The sequence below is a fragment of the Phaenicophaeus curvirostris genome, chromosome 10 (genome assembly GCF_032191515.1).
Source record: "Phaenicophaeus curvirostris isolate KB17595 chromosome 10, BPBGC_Pcur_1.0, whole genome shotgun sequence".
Classification (NCBI taxonomy): Eukaryota; Metazoa; Chordata; class Aves; order Cuculiformes; family Cuculidae; genus Phaenicophaeus; species Phaenicophaeus curvirostris.
The window spans coordinates 10,788,902-10,807,544 of record NC_091401.1 but is presented as its reverse complement, the minus strand read 5'-3'; the positions used below and the strand labels follow the sequence as shown (position 1 = coordinate 10,807,544).

General features: G+C 40.2%; 1 long non-coding RNA gene across 1 annotated transcript in view; it reads left to right on the top strand.

The window, feature by feature from the left end:
• Nucleotides 1–4,112: 4,112 nt before the first annotated feature.
• LOC138724577 (uncharacterized) overlaps nucleotides 4,113–18,643 on the top strand; it is a 52,277-nt gene continuing 37,746 nt past the window's right edge. Inside the window, exon 1 of the long non-coding RNA XR_011338079.1 lies at nucleotides 4,113–4,318. This is a non-coding gene — a long non-coding RNA (uncharacterized lncRNA). The remainder of the gene's footprint in view (nucleotides 4,319–18,643) is intronic.

Sequence of the window (18,643 nt, the reverse complement as noted above, 5' to 3'; positions counted from 1 at the left end):
AACTCCAGCCACTCTTTTTTGTCAACAAGTCCTATTTCCTCTTCTCAGGGTGTCTGGGGACAGAAGCTGAAGGACGCATGAGCTAGAAGATACATGGTTTAAACCATGGTTGTCTTTCTTTTGCTCTGACACTGATTTTTATAAGTTTCTTGCCTGGGTCAATATGTGTCCTCAGTTTTATGGTTGGGCCTCAATGCTTTCTCTTCTGCGCTAAGGAACAGTTTGACCTGTTCGCTTCCCCTTTCAATAGATGTTTAAGTGAAAACTTCAAAACATAAGCTGTACAGCAATCTGAGATAAAATATCCCCTCCACGAAAAAGACATATTCTAATTATACCTGTTAAGGTTCAATCAGTTCCAGTCGCAGCAACATTAACTTTGGTATGCACTCTGTTCTCTGTAAAGCCACTGCCTTATTTAGATCTTGTTATCTGACTGCAGACCGACCAAATTTTGTTTTTAAAGTAGAAAGAAGGAAAATGGAATAAAGTGATTGTTCTAGTGATAATTTGCAACCCTTGCCTGATTAGCCAGTCATTTGGAGTTGTTGCTCTTGTTGCATATACGGGAGAACGTTGTAGGTAATGCAGCAGGGTTTTCACTCCTGTTGCTTTTTGTTCATTTGATGCAAGTTGAATGTTGGCCCCTTCAGAACTTCAGTCTACCTGTCTTAGTGGGAAGCAGTGACAGTGCAAAGATCTGTTTTTAATGTATTCTTCTTGTAACTCATTAAAATCGAGAAATGGCGACTCTATGAATTAAATCATTCTGATGCTGAATGCTCTCCAGTAGTTTATAAACCTATCCCCTAGAGATTGAATCTTAGCCAAAACAGAGCAAGCATTTTTTTTATGTTGATTTTGTAGATTTACAGGGAAAAAAACCCACAATAAATATATTCTTTCTTTATGTGTTACAGTATTTCAAGGAAGAAAATATCCATACTGTTTGTAACAATATACAGAAAATTATCTGATTGTCCATTGAGGTGGGATGATGTTTAGCAATTGCCCTTGTCTCCATGCTTCTAAGTAATTAAAATAATTTGTCTTTATTGATGGATGGTGTCAAGGCCTGAGAAAAATATCACTGTGCTACTCATGGGTTTTTTTCATAAGTAAATAACAGAAAGTGGGCTAATGACAGTGTTTCTTACAGTAATTACATCAATTAAAGTAATGAAACCCTGTGGGATCTTCATCTCTATATTTGTTCTTTTAGATTCTGAAGAAATTCATGGTATGTTTAGGGCTCTTTCCCAAATGGTTTACATAAAATTGAAACTTGGTAGGGTTTCAAAGCAGTTATGCAATAGTAATTAGGTATTTAATTACTCATTTCTGTTAGCTCCTGTTGCTAAATGCACTTTATAAGGGATGCATTCTTCGTAAATCATATACATGGTGGAATTACAACAGAACAGCAGATTTTAAAAAGAAAAATGGAAAGAGATCCCTTCACTGTTATATTTAATTTAAGATGGGGGTCTGGGGTGTTATGCAGTCCTAAAAGCAAGTTCAGCTCCAGAAGGCACGACAGCTGATCGGTTCTTACACACATCAAATCTTGATTTAGTGATAGCTAGGCACATCATTCTTTCAGACTCCCAAAGGGGCTGCATAGATGGACTATGCTACTTCTTTTAAAAAATAACTTCTGACTTCAGAAAGCCCACCCAAAACACATCACCCTTTCTTCTGCAGGATGAAATCCTAACCTTTAGCCAAGCTTTAATGTAGTTTTTTCACCTGAGGCCACTAACAACATGGCTCTCAAAAGTTAATATATTGATCTGAAACACAAACTAAATTTTTAACTGAGTATTAACTGGAATATGGAAAGCTATGTTTAGCAAATGAGGTTTATATTGAATAAAATGGCTGACATGGAAATAACATTAATTTCTGAGTTTTCTTTAAATATGCCTTAGGATCTCAGTCACATATATTACAGTACATTGATGATTTAACTTTTATACTCCGCTCTTAATGGCCTCATAATTCACTGTTGCTTTTAGTTACCATTCATGTCTCCAATAACGAAAAAATAGGCTCAAAGAAAAAAAAAATCAAACACCAGAAAATAGAGATGTTGCTCCTAGTTATGTTGTTTGAATTATACACTAAATTATTTCATCTTGGTTCTGTGGTGCTATTTTGAATTGGTTTTTCTCAACCATTGATTTTCCTTTACCTGTGCAAGCTGAAATTCCACTTTTAATATTTGAAGATATTAGGTCAGCTGCATAATTCATGAATTCATCAAAGCAAAGCACCATATTCTACAAAAAGCATCTGGTGTTGTATTGGCTGTCCACTGACTAGCAAGTGCCACCGGGCTGGTGAATCAGAACATTTCCGAAGGTGTTGCAGAAACCTAAGATTCAGAAAAGCAAATGTAAACGCAAGTGTGCTATGGGTAACAGTCCACCAGAAGGCATGTCAAAGGCCAGGTGGCATCCTGAGAAAAACATGCATGCGGCTAATGATTTCATTTCAGTTTATACAAAGTAGTAAACTCAAAAATGCTTTGTCAGGCATTCTTTTTTTTCTAATCTAAACTGCAGTTGATGTATCTTACATTGCTATAGAATCTGGAATGCATTGGAAAAATGCCAGATCTGCTGCAGTGTGATAGCCAAGACAATGTGTTCCCTGTACAGGCACAATTTGATTTAAACTTTACCAGTTTTTGAGTGATACACCTGTTTCCAGCTCGCCCTTTCACATTTTACAAGTAACAAGAGGCAAGGAGGACTCTCCTTTGCATTTGCTGTCACAACCAGTTTTCCCTTCAGCCTGCCTCCCCGCTCTCCTGTGCTGGAGCTGGCTAAAAAACAGCACGGAGTGTGGCTGGGGAAGGAAGACCACCCCACCCTCCCATGTGAGTCCCCATCTCCACACCATCTGAATCTGTCCTCCTATGCAACATTGACTGGGGTCATCTCTGGATCAGACACCCTGCAGAGACTAAACACAATTGTTTCAATGTCAGTAGTTAATCATGATGGATTAAGTAACTAGAAATCAAACTGCTGTCATCACTCTGTTTTCCTTCCCATCAGGATGAATTCTTTATTCATTTGCAAGAGTTCTGCCTAAGCACAGAAGAGCAGAATGCAGACATGTAGCTTGCATGACTACAGAGAGAAGAAAGTGAGCGTATCTACGTATATATACAAAGACATATGTTTTTAGGTATAGGTGTATATTTATACACACTGAAAATTTTTCACTATAAATAAATACTCTAGGGAAATCAAATGTTTGCACATAAATTTTAAATCATAAGCTTTTGCTGTCCAGAAACCCAAACATTATCTTTTCTTTCCATTTAGAGAAAAAAAAATGGAGAAAAATGTGGATTTATCGCCATCTGGAGGGTGTGCTCTTTCCTTGCTCGTAGTCGTCATTGTGGGCTCCACAGTACAGGATGTGCGTGGTATCCTGAGAAGGGTTTAGTCCTAGACACATGAAGACGTTTCTGGCATTGATGTTATCATTCAGGGTAATTTGAACCAATTAATTGTGTAGTTATGCTTTTTATCAATCTTTGGACCACAATAAACAAATCCAAATCCTGGGTTCTTGTTTGTTTAGTACTATGCTCTACAGAAGATGTATCTGTGCCTTCAAAAGAAACTCTTGTATGTCTTCTCTTGCTTAAGAGGGAGGCAGGAGGGGTGGCATTGGCAGTGGAAGTGGTCAGAATTCAACCTGACTTTTCAGCTTTTTTTCCTTTAAACTTGGCTTGCAGTTTTAGGACTCTTCTAGGACTCAGAGTTATAGAGATGGGATTGAAGTTCAATTTCAAAAACAAAAATTAATTCTAAAATGGGATCTGTTTCATTCACCCCAAGGAGACATAAAAGCATGAAATAAAATCCAGTCAAAGCTATTAAGTATCCTCAATCAGGCTGACTGCCCTTCCAACTTCTCCTTGCTGCCAGGGAACAGCCAAGGGAAGAAATGGTTCCTGCAGTAGAAATGATCCAAGTATGAGATGTAACATTCCTTGGAGTAGAGCAAGCACTGTTATCCCAGCATGGGCTGCACAAAATGGACTCATCTGCCTCTTAGATGCTTATAGGGCCTCATGAGGCCTGCCCTGCAAGTGTGCCAGGCTGCTGCAGTCAAAGAACTACTGCAGTCTAGAGAATGTCTGGAAGGGACACAGCCCTCATCACACTGAACTCCCCACCCAAATAAACCAGTTTTTTCCATTCATCTGACACATGACAAAGATCTGCCCTGAGGATGGTTTCACTGAGCACTAAAGATCACCAGTGAGGACCTGCAGACATCCTCTCCTTACCAAGTCTGAAATGGGTTTTTGAAGTCCAGGAGCCTGATTAATAGAGGCAATACCAGAAAAGCTTGTAAATTCACACACTGTGCACTCTGAGCTTTTCATAGTCAAGGAAAGAAATTACTGCTATTTCCCAGAGTAGGTATTAGGCTTTGTGGGCCTGCCAAAACTGCCACTAATGCAGCAAGACATGGGTTAGCAGAAGCATTCAGTCATGCAAGTCAGACAGGGACAACCGTGTGAGCAGTTGCTGTCTTGCCAGGGGCTCGATGTACCAGCAGCCAGGGACAGACAGTTCATACAGGAGCTGTAGAGGGGCATTTCATAAATAATGCTGCCTATCAGCTACCTGTAGAGGAAGAGAAAGAAAGAGAGAGATGAGGGGCAGCAGCTTTGACAGCCAGGCATCCCTCTGCTGCCCCAGTGGAATGGCACATAGAGGCAAGTCTGCAGGAAACAGGTTGCTGGCATGGGTCTGGGCCTTTGGGTCCCTCAGACCAGAGTGAACATCAGCCATCCTGGGGCATTGTGGCAACAGGGATCAGTCCAAGCACTGAAGTACGTGGGAATCCATTTGTCAGTCTCATAACCCTTGTACCTGAGGAAAGTTCTGCCTCAAAATCACCAAATGCATAGCACAGTTCTGCAGTGATTCTGGTCTCCTGTGCCCCTGCATGGCCACATGAAGAAATACAGGTCTGAAGAGTGTCTTTTATGCTCTTCCTCTATGATAATCACCAGGAAAAATCAATAAAACAAAGCAGGCTGTAACAGTGACAGCAAAATAATTTGCAGGCACAACTTAAAATTAATAGTAAAAATTTCTAAACAGACACATGTGCTCAGGTATATGAGCAAGTCCTCCTGTTAGAATGTTTGTACCATAATATGCTTTTGCTTGGGGAATATTTTTTTAATAATCTGACCTTTTAATAACCTAAATGTCTTCCTTAAGGAGTAGTAACATTTTTTTCTGATCATTCCTAAATATGTCTTTACAGTGCAAAAAAATAATACTTAAAAAATAACATTAGCTGAAGATAATGCTAGGTAAAACAATGCTACACATTGTTGCATTTTAACTCCCCAGAAATGAGAAGCCAGCAGCTGCAGCACAGTATCTGAAGCACTGTGTTTCTCCTAGACATTGCAAGGGGGCAGTCAGCCACACAAGGTGTAATTATTGTATTTACCTCTTTTCCTTTCCCCAGTACAAAACACAACTGATAATAGCCCTATCATTACAAAAACTGGGACTATGAAGAGCTCACTAGGAAAAAGACCTGCAAAAGCTGAGCTGCATGCTGCAGGCAACAAGGCAATGTCTATAACAATGGCACAAATGACCTTCCAATGTAGCTGAAAATGATGTCAATGAAAACAATCTACACTACTCTATACAGAAAATTTGCACTGGGGTGAAAAAGTGAGAGAAAAGTGAGAGGAAGATTACATCTTCTTTACATCACGCCTTCCTGTTCCTATTCTTCCATTTGTTTTATCTTCTCTCTTTTTTCCAACTCTTAACTGGTCACAATTCCACAGCGTAAGTTATCGCACCAAATTCAGACTCTTGTAGCACCTGCTTGCCAAGATAAGGCCATTAGTCCTGCCTTTAAGCTATGTCCTTGTTTGGCTTTTTCATCTCACAGGTTTCTGCCATTGACTGCTCTTCCAACAGTTCTCAGTTAACTAAGCAAGCATATTTTAAATCAGTAGTGTATTTATATTGGAGTCTTGAGACAATTATCTATGCAGTGGTATTCCACTGGGGGAGAATTGAACCTACTGTTGTCCATCTCACGTTGGTTGCCCTTGGCTTTCACTAGATAGCTCCTTGAAACTATTTGTCTTGCCACGGTGGCAGGTACACCTGCTCCAAGAGGGAGGAAGCCTGAGTTACGGTGCGGGGGATCTATGATGGGTTACAGACTCCACCCTGGGGCTGCCTCAGAGACCACTCCAGCCAGTAGGTGCCACCATGACTATATATGACCACAAGCCCAAAATCCAACTTGAGCATAAAAAAAGCCCTCTCAGGGGCTGTTTTGAGTTCTCCTGAAGCAGTGGAACTGAGATGTGAGGGCCTCCCCATGGCAGGGATACCTAGAATGGTCTTCTCCTCAGGGCTGTGTCCACACTTCACCAGGTGAGTGTATGCACACTACAGGACCCTCCCCTTGAACCCTAAGAGTTTCTGGTTACTCTTGTAGTAGCATCATCCCCACTCAGTTATTCTTACTAGCTTGCAGCTGAGTGCAGATCAGCTCCTGTGACGTAATCACTATGGAACTGTACAGATACCATGGTTTGAAATAAGCTGGTATCTGTTGTTGTTCCATCCTCAACAGCCAGTGAGTTTTCTATGTTCTGTGACAGCCACAAAGGAAGCAAAGGTTTTTTTTGGGGCACAGAGGTTGCTTTTTTTCTTCTTCTTTTCTAACCAGAGAAACCATGAGAAAGGAAAAAGCTTTTGCTCTCTTCGCACGGGTAGTGCCTGCCCACATGTCTTCAGATGATGCAAATAACTAATTTTCTATAAACAGGTCCAGATCTTAGATCAAGGTGTCCCACCAGTGAATACAGAGGATAGCACAAGATTCTTCCTTTTTCTTCTTGCCCACTCCCTTCTCTGTCTGGATACTACTAGGTCAATATCTGACCAAGAAGTTCAGTTTAACCTCTTGAGCTCAGTGGCTGCTCAGCAGACATCATACTATAAATAAGAACATTAATTCCCACTCTCCTAGAATGAAGCATGTACCGAGGATAAAATCTAGCTCAAATGTACTTGTGTTCAATCAAACCTGTTGTCTCACCCTTATTGTAATACTGAAATTTTCAAATATACAGACATATAGAAACAATTTAACTGGAAAAGGCCATAGCTGGAAATAAGTGCCCACGTAGGATGTACTCACAGATATCTTCCCAGTTACAGTGAGTATCTGGAATAAGTATGGCTTGAGTTTTCCTGCCCTTTCCTTTTGGTGTGAATGAAGGTAGCAAAAGCACCATCCAGCATAGGGGCAAATAACAGCATTGTGGGCAAAGCAGCTGCTGACATAATGGTCAATTTGTGGATGGTTTGAAAGTATATAGCTGAGATAAATTCATCAGGTCAATTAGGCAAAGTAATTAACACATCAGAGAACGATAAAAGAGTTTGTAAGGAACCAGAGGGTTTCACTGCACAGGGTTGTCACTTGTAGCTATTTGCCTTTGAGGAACCACAAGAGTCTCAACAAGGGTCTCCCACAGAGGAAAAAAAATCTTCCTTTTGTAATAGACCTCAGAATAATACAACCTGTCTGCCAGTAATTAAAGCCATTACATTAGCAACAGGTGGTGAAGCTAATTTTTTTCACATCATTTTCATGGGTCAGTGTGCATTCATAGCAAGAGCTTCATAAACCACAGAACAGAGAGAGCTGGGCTGATGGCTTTTATCCAGACAGCCACTGTGCTCCCTCCTGTAGTTATATGAGAAGCAGAGCAGAGGGGATGTGAGAACATGTGTTAGGAAGGAAGAGGTTGGATCCCAAACGACAAGAAGGCAGGGATTTAAAAGAAAATTAAGAGATTAAGGTTCTTCTTAGATTGAAAAAGGAATGGAAGAATAAAAAAGAAAAACAAAGCTTGAGTTGTTTAGTGTTGCCTTCATATCTCTTCTAGTTTCCTAGACTTTCTGTGTGGCCTGGACCACGCTTCTTGGTCACTCCAGTTAAGTAAATTGAAAAAGTGTTACATGTGGCTCAGTGATTCACTGACTACTGGGCAGACCACTGTTTAGAACTGATTTGTCTGAACCCTTTTCAAATCCTTCCTTTTATTAACATTTCAGCAGGTTTCTTTTCTTTGTATATTTGTGGTAGTATGTGTTAGTCAGGATGATTGTATGATGTTATTGCTCTCTACAACTACCTGAAAGGAGGTTGTAGAGAGGAGGGTGCTGGCCTCTTCTCCCAAGTGACAGAGGACAGGGCAAGAGGGAATGGCCTCAAGCTCCACCAGGGGAGGTTCAGGCTGGACATTAGGAAAAAATTTTTCACGGAAAGGGTCATTGGGCACTGGAACAGGCTGCCCAGGGAGGTGGTTGATTCACCTTCCCTGGAGGTGTTTAAGGCACGGGTGGAGGAAGTGCTGAGGGACATGGTTTAGTATTTGATAGGAATAGTTGGACTCAATGACCTGATGGGTCTTTTCCAACCTGGTGATTCTATGATTCTATGTTTCTATGAAAAATGGTTTCAAACACAATGATTACATATTGAGCAGGTGAGCTACCCCTGGTTTATGTCACAGCCCATTTTCTTGTTTTAAATAGGCCTTCTGCATCATGCCTTTTCATCTTCATTGGGTAGGCAGTAAAGAATACTACTTGCATCCATCATTCCGTTTGACCTTTCCAGAGTGTTATTTCACATGCATACTCCAAAAATTGCATTTACTTCTGCAAATATAATTTAAATCTTATTCTATTTTGGCAGCAGTTGCCATTGCATACAAAGCTGTTCCTTCTTTATCTCACTAAGTTTAGCATGGAGGCAGAGGTATGACATGTCAGCTGGAGATGCTGCCATCTGAGGTAAGCTCAGGGCACTCCCCGCAAGGCTGGATCCCACAGAGATATGAATTGCTGTGACAGTGGGAAATACACAGGTCTTGGTCCTCGGTTTAGCACTGAAGAACATGAATGCTTAAATTTGGACTGGGATTGGACTTAAAGTTAAAATTGAGTTTGATCTAAACACCCTTTATCAGGCTACAGCTCACTTTGAGTACTTAAAATGAAAATATTCTTTCTACAGGTTTTATATTACAAACCCTCTTGCTTACACTAGTGTGGGTGAATACTTTGCACTATGATGAACCAACCACAAGATGTCAATACAGTGTAGCATATTCTCAGTAAGGTTTTGCTACTACAGCATCATTTGACTATTGATACAATTAAAGCCAGACTTCTAGTGTGTTATTTGAAAAGCTAATTACAAAAATTAGGTCAGATCACATCTTTTCTAGCTGATATATTTAATCAATGAAGTCTCCTCAGGATGGAGGAGGATTAGTATAAATGACTGAAGTAAAAAAATATAAGAAGCTGCAAACTAGAGGCTACGAATACTGTAGAATTGTGTTTTAGAAGGAAAGGGTGACAAAATGGGGCATTGGATTGGTGGAGGTGAATTAACTTTTTGCCAAAATATTAGAAGTGACCATAAGCAAGTGGCTCAACATGGGAATTAATTAATTCTTCGCAGTGAGGAGTCAAAATTGCTAGATAAACTGGTGCCTGTGGTCATTTATAAGAGGCATAATGACTGGGGAGACAAGATGAAAATGGAAAGGTAATAGTAAAGAGTTTCACTTTGCCCCTTTTAGACACAGATCTTTATGTGTCATTAAATATAAAAACAAATGCCTCAAAAAAGTCAGAGCTAAAGCTAAGGTCTGAATTACAAAGGACGTGGAAGTAATTTGGGTTTGTACCCCAACAGGGGGTTTGGATCTAAGGAACAAGGGCCTGTTAGAAATAAGAATGAAAGGCTGTTAGGAAAATGACTCCTAGAATTGTGAATATTATCTCTTTGAAGTATGCATTAATGGGTTTTGGCTAAGAATTTTCGAAGTGGTTAAGGACTTAGCTCCCATTGAGTGTCAGTTCTTTTTGGACACTTCACTGCCATAGTCTGCTTCGAAAATTCCAGCTTAGAATATTAATTTGGATATATCTTTTCTACTGCAGTAGAAGGGAGCAGATCCATGACAGAGATGAACAGAGAAGCTACAAAATAAAATAGGTTTCTTTGTATAATAGTCTTTCTTTATAAATTATTGTACTTTACCTAATCTACTCAGTCAAGTACAAAAGTGTATAAAATAGGAAACTGAGCAGAGGATATTACATTACATGCTTTCCTTCAATAGTGTTAATAACTCTATATTGTGGTTTGTACAAAGTGGAGGGCACTGGCTAGTAGATAATACTATAAAAAAAATATCATTTGTGACATTTCTTGAAAGGACAAATGGAAAATGGAGTCTGTTTACACAAAGAGCTGGTTTTCTCAGGTTCCAAACCAGTTGCAGTGCCATGCCATCCTTTGAGAGATATTGTATTGGTCAACAAAGCAGTGTTGGAGGTCAAAAGAGCAACAGCAAGAGATGCATCTTGTTCCCTGGAGCTCCCTGGAGGCAGATTGCAACAATAGTCAGAAAAACTGCAAAGTCTGTGGGAATATAACCCTTGCCGTTCTAGTGTTTCTCTCTTTTGCATTTCGTTCCTCCCATACAGCTTAATGAGAGGAAAGACCCATGCACAATACTTGTGTGATGGTGAATGAAATACTATAGGACAGCTTTAAGATTTTCAGAATGAAAATATGTTGAAAAGGTGGTTTTACATAACAATGATGGCAACAGAAAGTGATGTGAAAGTCAGAAGAGAAACACCACTGGTAGTCTTGTGCCCTGTGTCAGATCTCACCAGCAGAGATTTGGCCTTCCAGTGGAGATGGGAGAATATCCTTTAGAGGTCTAGTGACACTGTGGTGTTTAAACGTTCTTTTTATTTTATCTCTCCTCAAAAGAAAATTAGCCTGAGCCTTTTCTTTCTTGGAATAAACTGGGCAAAACCTAAAACATTACTAGTGATGTGATGGTATTGAGTTTATTATACAGTGTTTGGGTATTCTTTTTTTTTTATTTTTATTGCTGTTATGCTGAAGACAAGAGAAATAGGTGTGCTGTAAGGAGGATTTACATAAATCCTAAGTGAGGTTGACTGGCAGTTCATTTTAGAAATGGGAGTATGAACACAGAAAAAACAAAAAAAACCCCACACCAGAGCTGGGATGTAAGAGAGTCCCAGTGAATATACAATTACCAACAAAAGTTGGTAATTTTCTAGATTTTCACCATCACTATCAGTGTAAACAGCAAAAGGATTTTTAGAATAAAAAACTCTCAGGCCCACGATGACCCATAATAATTGGTTACTACAACTGAAACTCTTCTTCCTGGATAAGAGCTCCATTCGAAGGCTTAGATCTGTGTAAATTCAACAAGATGGTCTGTACAAAACCCATAAATTCCTTTCCTGACAAATGCACAGGTTTCACTGTGTGCATCCTAGTCAGCCTGGCATCAACCATATCTGTTCTGTCTGCCTCTGACAAACAAACACCACTTCACAGCAGAGAAGGCACTGAGCCCATAGCACCGCTTGCTTGGGGTTTAACTATTTTTATCCAGCTTGGACTAAGGAAGCCGTTCTGTGAGATGACGAGGCTGAATATCCTTCTTTTACACTAAGACCACAACACTCCCAAGACACAGAAACTCTGTTCCTGAGCATTAATAAAGGGTTTATAACACAGCAGAAGTGAATGAGAATGGTTCTCAATAAAACACCTAAGCTAGAGGTGTATCTTAATTACTTGTTGTTTCTATCCTGGTCTGCTTGCTGCCAGCTTGACACATAGATAAAATTTGCTCATGTTTACCTACAAGCATCTCCTTCAGGATTGGTCAGTCTCCTACAGATCATCTGGGGCTGCTCAGTGTATTCTTAATGTTACTACATGAGCATTAGTAGTTTTATTACTACCCTGCCTTGGAACCATTTCTGGACCATGATTTTATTTTCTTGGCTGTGAACAGAAAGTGGGAATTGCTGCCATGCTGCATTTACAGTCTCAGAGATAACACGTGTCCATGCAGCTAGGGGATCACATAGAAATCATGAGCCGATATTTGATCAGTATGGATAGCAACAGCCCTAGTGCATTGGCTAGCTTAACCACATCAAAACTCTGGAAGGGAAAGCAGAATGTTAGGAGGGAAGGGTTGGAAGGAAGATGTTACTATGGCTTTGTCAATTTGTTGAGATACACCAGCCGTCTGGAAGCAAAGCACAGGATACTTGTGAGAATACCTAACAGATAAGTAATCAGAAAATACAGTGGGTCTACCATCCATGAGGCACGTTAGTATTTTGCTGGCTCAGGACCTAGGTCACTTGCATCATGAAAAATAGAACTTCTATTGAAACAATAGTTTACGAAGAAAAGAATTTCCCAGCCTGCGTGTCCTCTTCCACTACAGATCCTAGCTTTGTGCCTTTTAGTATTTAACAAGAGTCAGCAATGAGGAAATTAATTTTACCTCTGATATAACCAGCCACTCAAGACTTGCAGTCATGTTCGGCTTCCCATAGCTTGGAGAGTTTATCTCTCAAAACAAGGCACTCACTTTAAATTCAATAGACTGCTTTCTTCACAGGTTTTAATGTTTTGCAGTTCAGCCAAACACATTTTAGATGTGGGTGGCACTATTCACTGTGTGAATCATATAAGGAGGTTTAGAAACATATTGTCTTTTAATTAATAATGTTATCCAAATTGTAATTTTAAGATCTCGAAGGCTTTTTTTTCAGCTAAGCCACTTGTGTAACTTGTGTATTCCGAGTACCTACAGTAAGAATTGATTATTCTGATAACCTGTTATTAATGTCCTTGCTTTAAAATGACATTTTTCTTGTTTTTTTATTTCTTCTTCCTGTTAAAAATGTCTTTGCTTTAAGAAGCTCAAATCCTCAATGCCTTGCTGCTACTGCAGTCATTGCTAGCTGCACAGCAAAGAGTTGAAGCATTATTATTTGGCCAGTCTTACAGTTCCTGCCACTCACACAACATTGTAGTGTATAGGGATATAGACTTGCCAGTCTAGCAAGGGGTGATTGATATAAGCCAAGATGGTGCTGCAAAGGGTAGCAGAGCTGTAACGGGTGCTGCCTCTCTGCCTCTGTCTACACCGAGAAGTAGAGGATGCACAGGGATAACAAGCATTTTTACTGTTATCTGCCAACTATATATACAAAATAGCATGTACATGGTATTTCAAGGGTCTCTCATTATGAAATTCTCGCTACAGTTTCAAGCAGCTAATGAAAGATAGGGAGAATGTGTTTTTGCAGGTTCTTTTGAAACATAGCACTTCCTTTACAACATGATGATTGTACTGCAATAACATAACATCATGACCTGAACACGTACCACCTTGACCTCGTGATCATAAGAAACATGATCAAAAATTGTTGTTCCTGAAGGCATCATTCAGAACGCTGCCAGACTCAGTGTCATTGACCGTGAGTCACAACTCTGATAATGCAGCTTAAGATATTGAATCATATCCTCAACTTGTGATTCATTCTGGGATATAAATGCCACAAGTGGGCTTCTGGACTCTATTCCAATGTATATATGAGTTCAGATACCCTTCCAAAACAAGTGACTAAGAGCCATAAATCCAGTTCACCCCAACCACTAATAGTGCCCAGAAAGATTATGCTTTAGCTTTTCTGGCAAGGGCAAGGTAATAAACATTCTAGTACATCCTGCCCCTCACACCCTCAAATCTCCTCCCTGCTTCACCTTGAGGATGCCAAAATGAAATTTTCAGCATCTCTGGGGGGATTCAGTTTCCGGCAAAGAGACGTAAAGTGACCTTACATCTTTCATTAACCAGTGTGGTAAGACTCCGTTTCTTGAGGCAGAACCTGTGGATAATTGTGTTTGTGGCAAAGTGTATGGGAGAATGAAAGTGATCTGCCCCATATCTGCTCCGAAGAGAACATGTAGAAGATGACCTGAAGAAAAGAGAACTTCTCCAGAGCAGATCAGACAGAGCATGCTGTGTACATGGTCAAAGTAATGCCTTCATCTCTTGAGAGTAAAACACTATCTGCTGGAAAGCAACCTTTGCCTGTCTGGTACAATGTCTCTTTTGTAGTAATATTTCTAAGTTTTCTTTATCAGTTCACACCAGCACGCTCTGTCTCCCATTAGGAAAAGTAATTTATGGTTTGGAGTTGGTAGAACTAACGTTTTGAATGGGTGATTGCTTATTGGAGTTCAACAACTTTTGAGTCCATGTCCAACATGAGACAAATTAAAAATAATAGTTTATCGGGTCTGCCACTGTCACTGAAAACCATCTGCTGGACAAACTGTATCTGTAACTACTCTGTGCAGTTCCTGTGAGCTGTGTTGTTTTTAAACTTATTTATTTTTCAATAGACTCTTAAAGCACTGTACGCCCTTGGGACATAGATTCCCACAACGCTATTTCCTCTTTTTAGCCATTCAGATAATTACTGAATTACTCCATCTTGTCTACCGATGCAGAATACAATCATCCCCCCTAATTTCAGCCAGTCATTTTGACAGAAGGACAATTTATCAAACAGCAAACAATCAGAAGGTCCAAATGCCAAAAGTGGACACTTGTGTCAGGAATGACATTGCCTGTACATACCAATAAGTCACAATGAACAGTCGTAAGCGTGGGAGATATTATTTGAGTTCAGAAACTCACACTTCGTAATATATAATACTCCAAATACAATAGTTGCGGAGTAGTTTAAGTGCCTTCAGCACTGCTGCATTATAGCAAATGTGGGGTTTTTTTTAGAAATGACAGTTGATTTTGACCGTATTTTAATACTGACAGTGATATTTTAGAAGAAATCTGAGCAAAATTATGTGGGATCTTGATTGTGAAGTAAAGAAGAATTATTGCTAAAAGAAGAATTGTTTTTTTAATTCTATGACTTCTATTCATAATCTGTTCTGTGCATTTGTTTACATCATTGTGTCATGTTAATTGGTTGTTAATACCTTAATTAAACACAGTAGTTGATATAAATATCCAAACCCACTAAACGCAAATGTGATTAATGGCTAAACCTCGAAGTTGCAGTTACTCCTTCTCTTACAACTGATTCCAATGCATAATTTCATTGTCTTTACAATAGTTACTCTGGAGCTACACACATGGATGTGAATGGGGAGTAAAGCACAGCAAATATTAAGCACAACTTAAACAAAACTAAATAAACCTAACAGACATTTCCAAAATCCCATATGAAGATTAATGGGGAGAGCTGCTTGAGTCAAAATGAAACTTCATTTCAGCCCAAACAGCACATTTAGTGTTATCAAACTACATATGATTTCTGGTCATTCTAAACATGGAAGTAGAGATACAGTGAGAGTTTATAGTACATATTAACAAGGAGAAAACAAATTCATAGGTGGAAGCATCAAAGCAGCTTAGAAAGAAAAACTTGAATACATTTGCTTTTGAACTACTCCAGACAGAACAATCTGTCAGTTCCTGTCAGATATTCCCTGGCTGCAGTGTGTATCATCACAGCAGGCACTGGGCTCATATCAGATATGATATTTTATGAAAAACTGCAGAGATAATGGAATTGCCAGAAGATCTGTGTAACAAGAGATTTCAGCACGAGGAGGCTGGCTAATCACTATGTCATGTGCAGGATCTAAATGGAAAGGATCTTAGTACACTTTCAAAAAGTTACCAACAGCTCCAAGAGGAACTTGAGGAATATGGGAAGAGATTGATAATGAGCTCACATCAGCTGAGTGCAGCCCAAGAAACCACACCAATCTGAAGCAAAAAATGTCATTTAAGGAGCTGATTTTTACTGGTATAAAGTAGGTGAGCCTGAGCAGGGTATCAAAGCTCACAGGAAAACTCCCTGAAAGGGAAGGGAGATAAAGGCATTTCTGTTTCTGAATAATGTTCTGAAAACACACCATGAAGACAGGAGCATCAAAGCTGATTTAATGAGAGCTGGAGATGTGTACAAAGGGTCCTAGTAGAACAGCCCTTCCCTGGAGCCAAGTGCAGCACTGCCAGATATGGCAGCCAGGTTGGAAATTTTTGCAAAGGTTAGCATGTCTGAGTAGCACATCAAAGAAATTTAGTAATTAACATCATAACTTCTCCTCACAATATGAGCAATAACTGTTTATTTGCCTTTCCAGGAGTCTTACCTGCAATTTGCTCAGTGAAATGCTGACCTCTAAATAACTGTCAGAAGGAGCTCGCTGACGACGGCTCAAAGCACTGAATGGCAGGTGAGTGGAGGCTGTTTGAGACAGTCCTGACACAGTGCTGACAGATGATATAGTCTATTTCAGAAGAAAAAAACTTAGAGTGAAATATTGAGACTCCAAGAGGCTTGAGCTAAAGTTACACACATTTATCAAGTTAGTTTTATGACATTATGAGGCACTTAAAATACAGAGCTCCTGTTCAGGATAAAAAATGTGTAAAATTATGGTCAACAAGTGAGAGAGCAAGTGAGCTGGAGGTGCAGCGTGTGGGTGGCCCTTCTCCCACTGTTCTCCCTTCATGATGTAGATGTTGTGGGTCTAACTCAATGCTGCTGATTCCATTCCATTAATGGCAACTGACACCCAGTAAGGACCCACACACCATGGGTTTCCTCTCCTACCTCCTCTTCATTAATTTCCTTTTCTAGTTCAGTTAATTAACGTTGTTTTTCTGAGAAGAGAGACTAGGGAAAATTTCTTGCATTACGTTGCACATTTTATAGAATCAAAGAATCATAGAATCACCAGGTTGGAAGAGACCCACCGGATCATTGAGTCCAACCATTCCTATCAAACATTAAACCACGTCCCTCAGCGCCTCATCCACCCGTCCCTTAAACACCTCCAGGGAAGGTGACTCAACCACGTCCCTGGGCAGCCTGTTCCAGTGCCCAATGACCCTTTCTGTGAAAAATTTTTTCCTAACGTCCAGCCTAAACCTCCCCTGGTGGAGCTTGAGGCCATTCCCTCTTGTCCTGTCCCCTGGGAGAAGAGGCCAGCACCCTCCTCTCTACAACCTCCTTTCAGGTAGTTGTAGAGAGCAATGAGGTCTCCCCTCAGCCTCCTCTTCTCCAGGCTAAACAACCCCAGCTCTCTCAGCCGCTCCTTGTTAGACTTGTTCTCCAGCCCCCTCACCAGCTTCGTTCCTCTTCTCTGGACTCACTCCAGAGCCTCAACATCCTTCTTGTGAGGGGCCCAGAACTGAACACAGTATTCGAGGAGCAGTCTCACCAGTGCCGAGTACAGAGGGAGAATAACCTCCCTGGACCTGCCGGTCACGCCGTGTCTGATACAAGCCAAGATGCCATTGGCTTTCTTGGCCACCTGGGCCACTGCTGGCTCATGTTCAGTCACTGTCAACCAACACCCCCAGGTCCCTCTCCTCCAGGCAGCTTTCTAGCCAATCTTCTCCTAGTCTGTAGCTGCATAGGGTTGTTGTGCCCCAAGTACAAGACCCGGCATTTGGCCTTGTTAAACCTCCTGCCATTGGACTCTGCCCAGCGGTCCAGCCTGTTCAGATCCCTTTCTTACATTTCATCCAAAGTTTATACCCACGTACCAGAGGAACTTCTTTTTCCCTGTGATTCTCATTTTCAGTGAGCGCAACGGGATTTCAGCCAACTTGCATTTGATCTAGACATTTTTATGTGCCTTCCCAAAAGTATTAGGAATATGGCACACACACACCCCAAATCACTATTTTCAATATTTACAATGTGTTCTGGTGTAAAATATGTCTGTGAAGGCCTCAGCTGAGCTTTGTTCTCTGGCATACACCCATTTTTAAACAGAGGATTAAGCTCAGGCTATCGAGACTGAGTTAAGCATATGTGAACTATTGGCTGAGGTGATGCCAAATCACAGACTGTGCAGGGATACAAAATATGTAAAAGGAAAAACTAAACTGCAGAATTTCATGCACAAGTCCACGCTGTTATTTCTGTGGAATTTAGAAGATGGCTAGGTGAGACAGCATTCGCACTTTTAAACATTTCACTTTGCTTACTTTTAAATTAGCTACTTCATTTCAAAGGATACATAGATGCAATTATAAATTAGATTTCTTTTGCACCTCTAATGTAGCAGAGCAATTCTCAGTTTCAGCATTGACAAGCTCTTCTGCCTAACAAAAATAATTCACTGCAAATGATTTAATATGACCTGAGATAACAGTGTAAGACAGTGAAATTGGCTTTAAAAAACACAGTGTAGCATTCTGTCTCCCCCCAAAATTACAGCAGGATGTGTTTGACAGCCTTGATTTATAAAATCATTCTGGTAACAGCTATATGTATAAGAATAGTCAAACTTAGTGTTACTAGAGGTCAATTTTCATGGTCTCACTTAATACAAGTGTAAAATATAGGTGACAAATTTCATTGAAGCCTGACAGTTTTAGGTGTGCAGTAGATGTACTATCAAAAGGATGTCATAGGCTAGAAGTGACATTTTTAACATTTCTCAGCTGAATACATATCCTTCATAATGTTTTGATCTTTTTATAACAGGACATGAAAAATACACGTCAGGAAGGTGCCTCACGCTCTAACAAGCTATTTCCTATGAGCCAAACATTATCAAGGCTGCATTCTTCGTTATTTTGAATCTCAGTGCAGTGATAGGA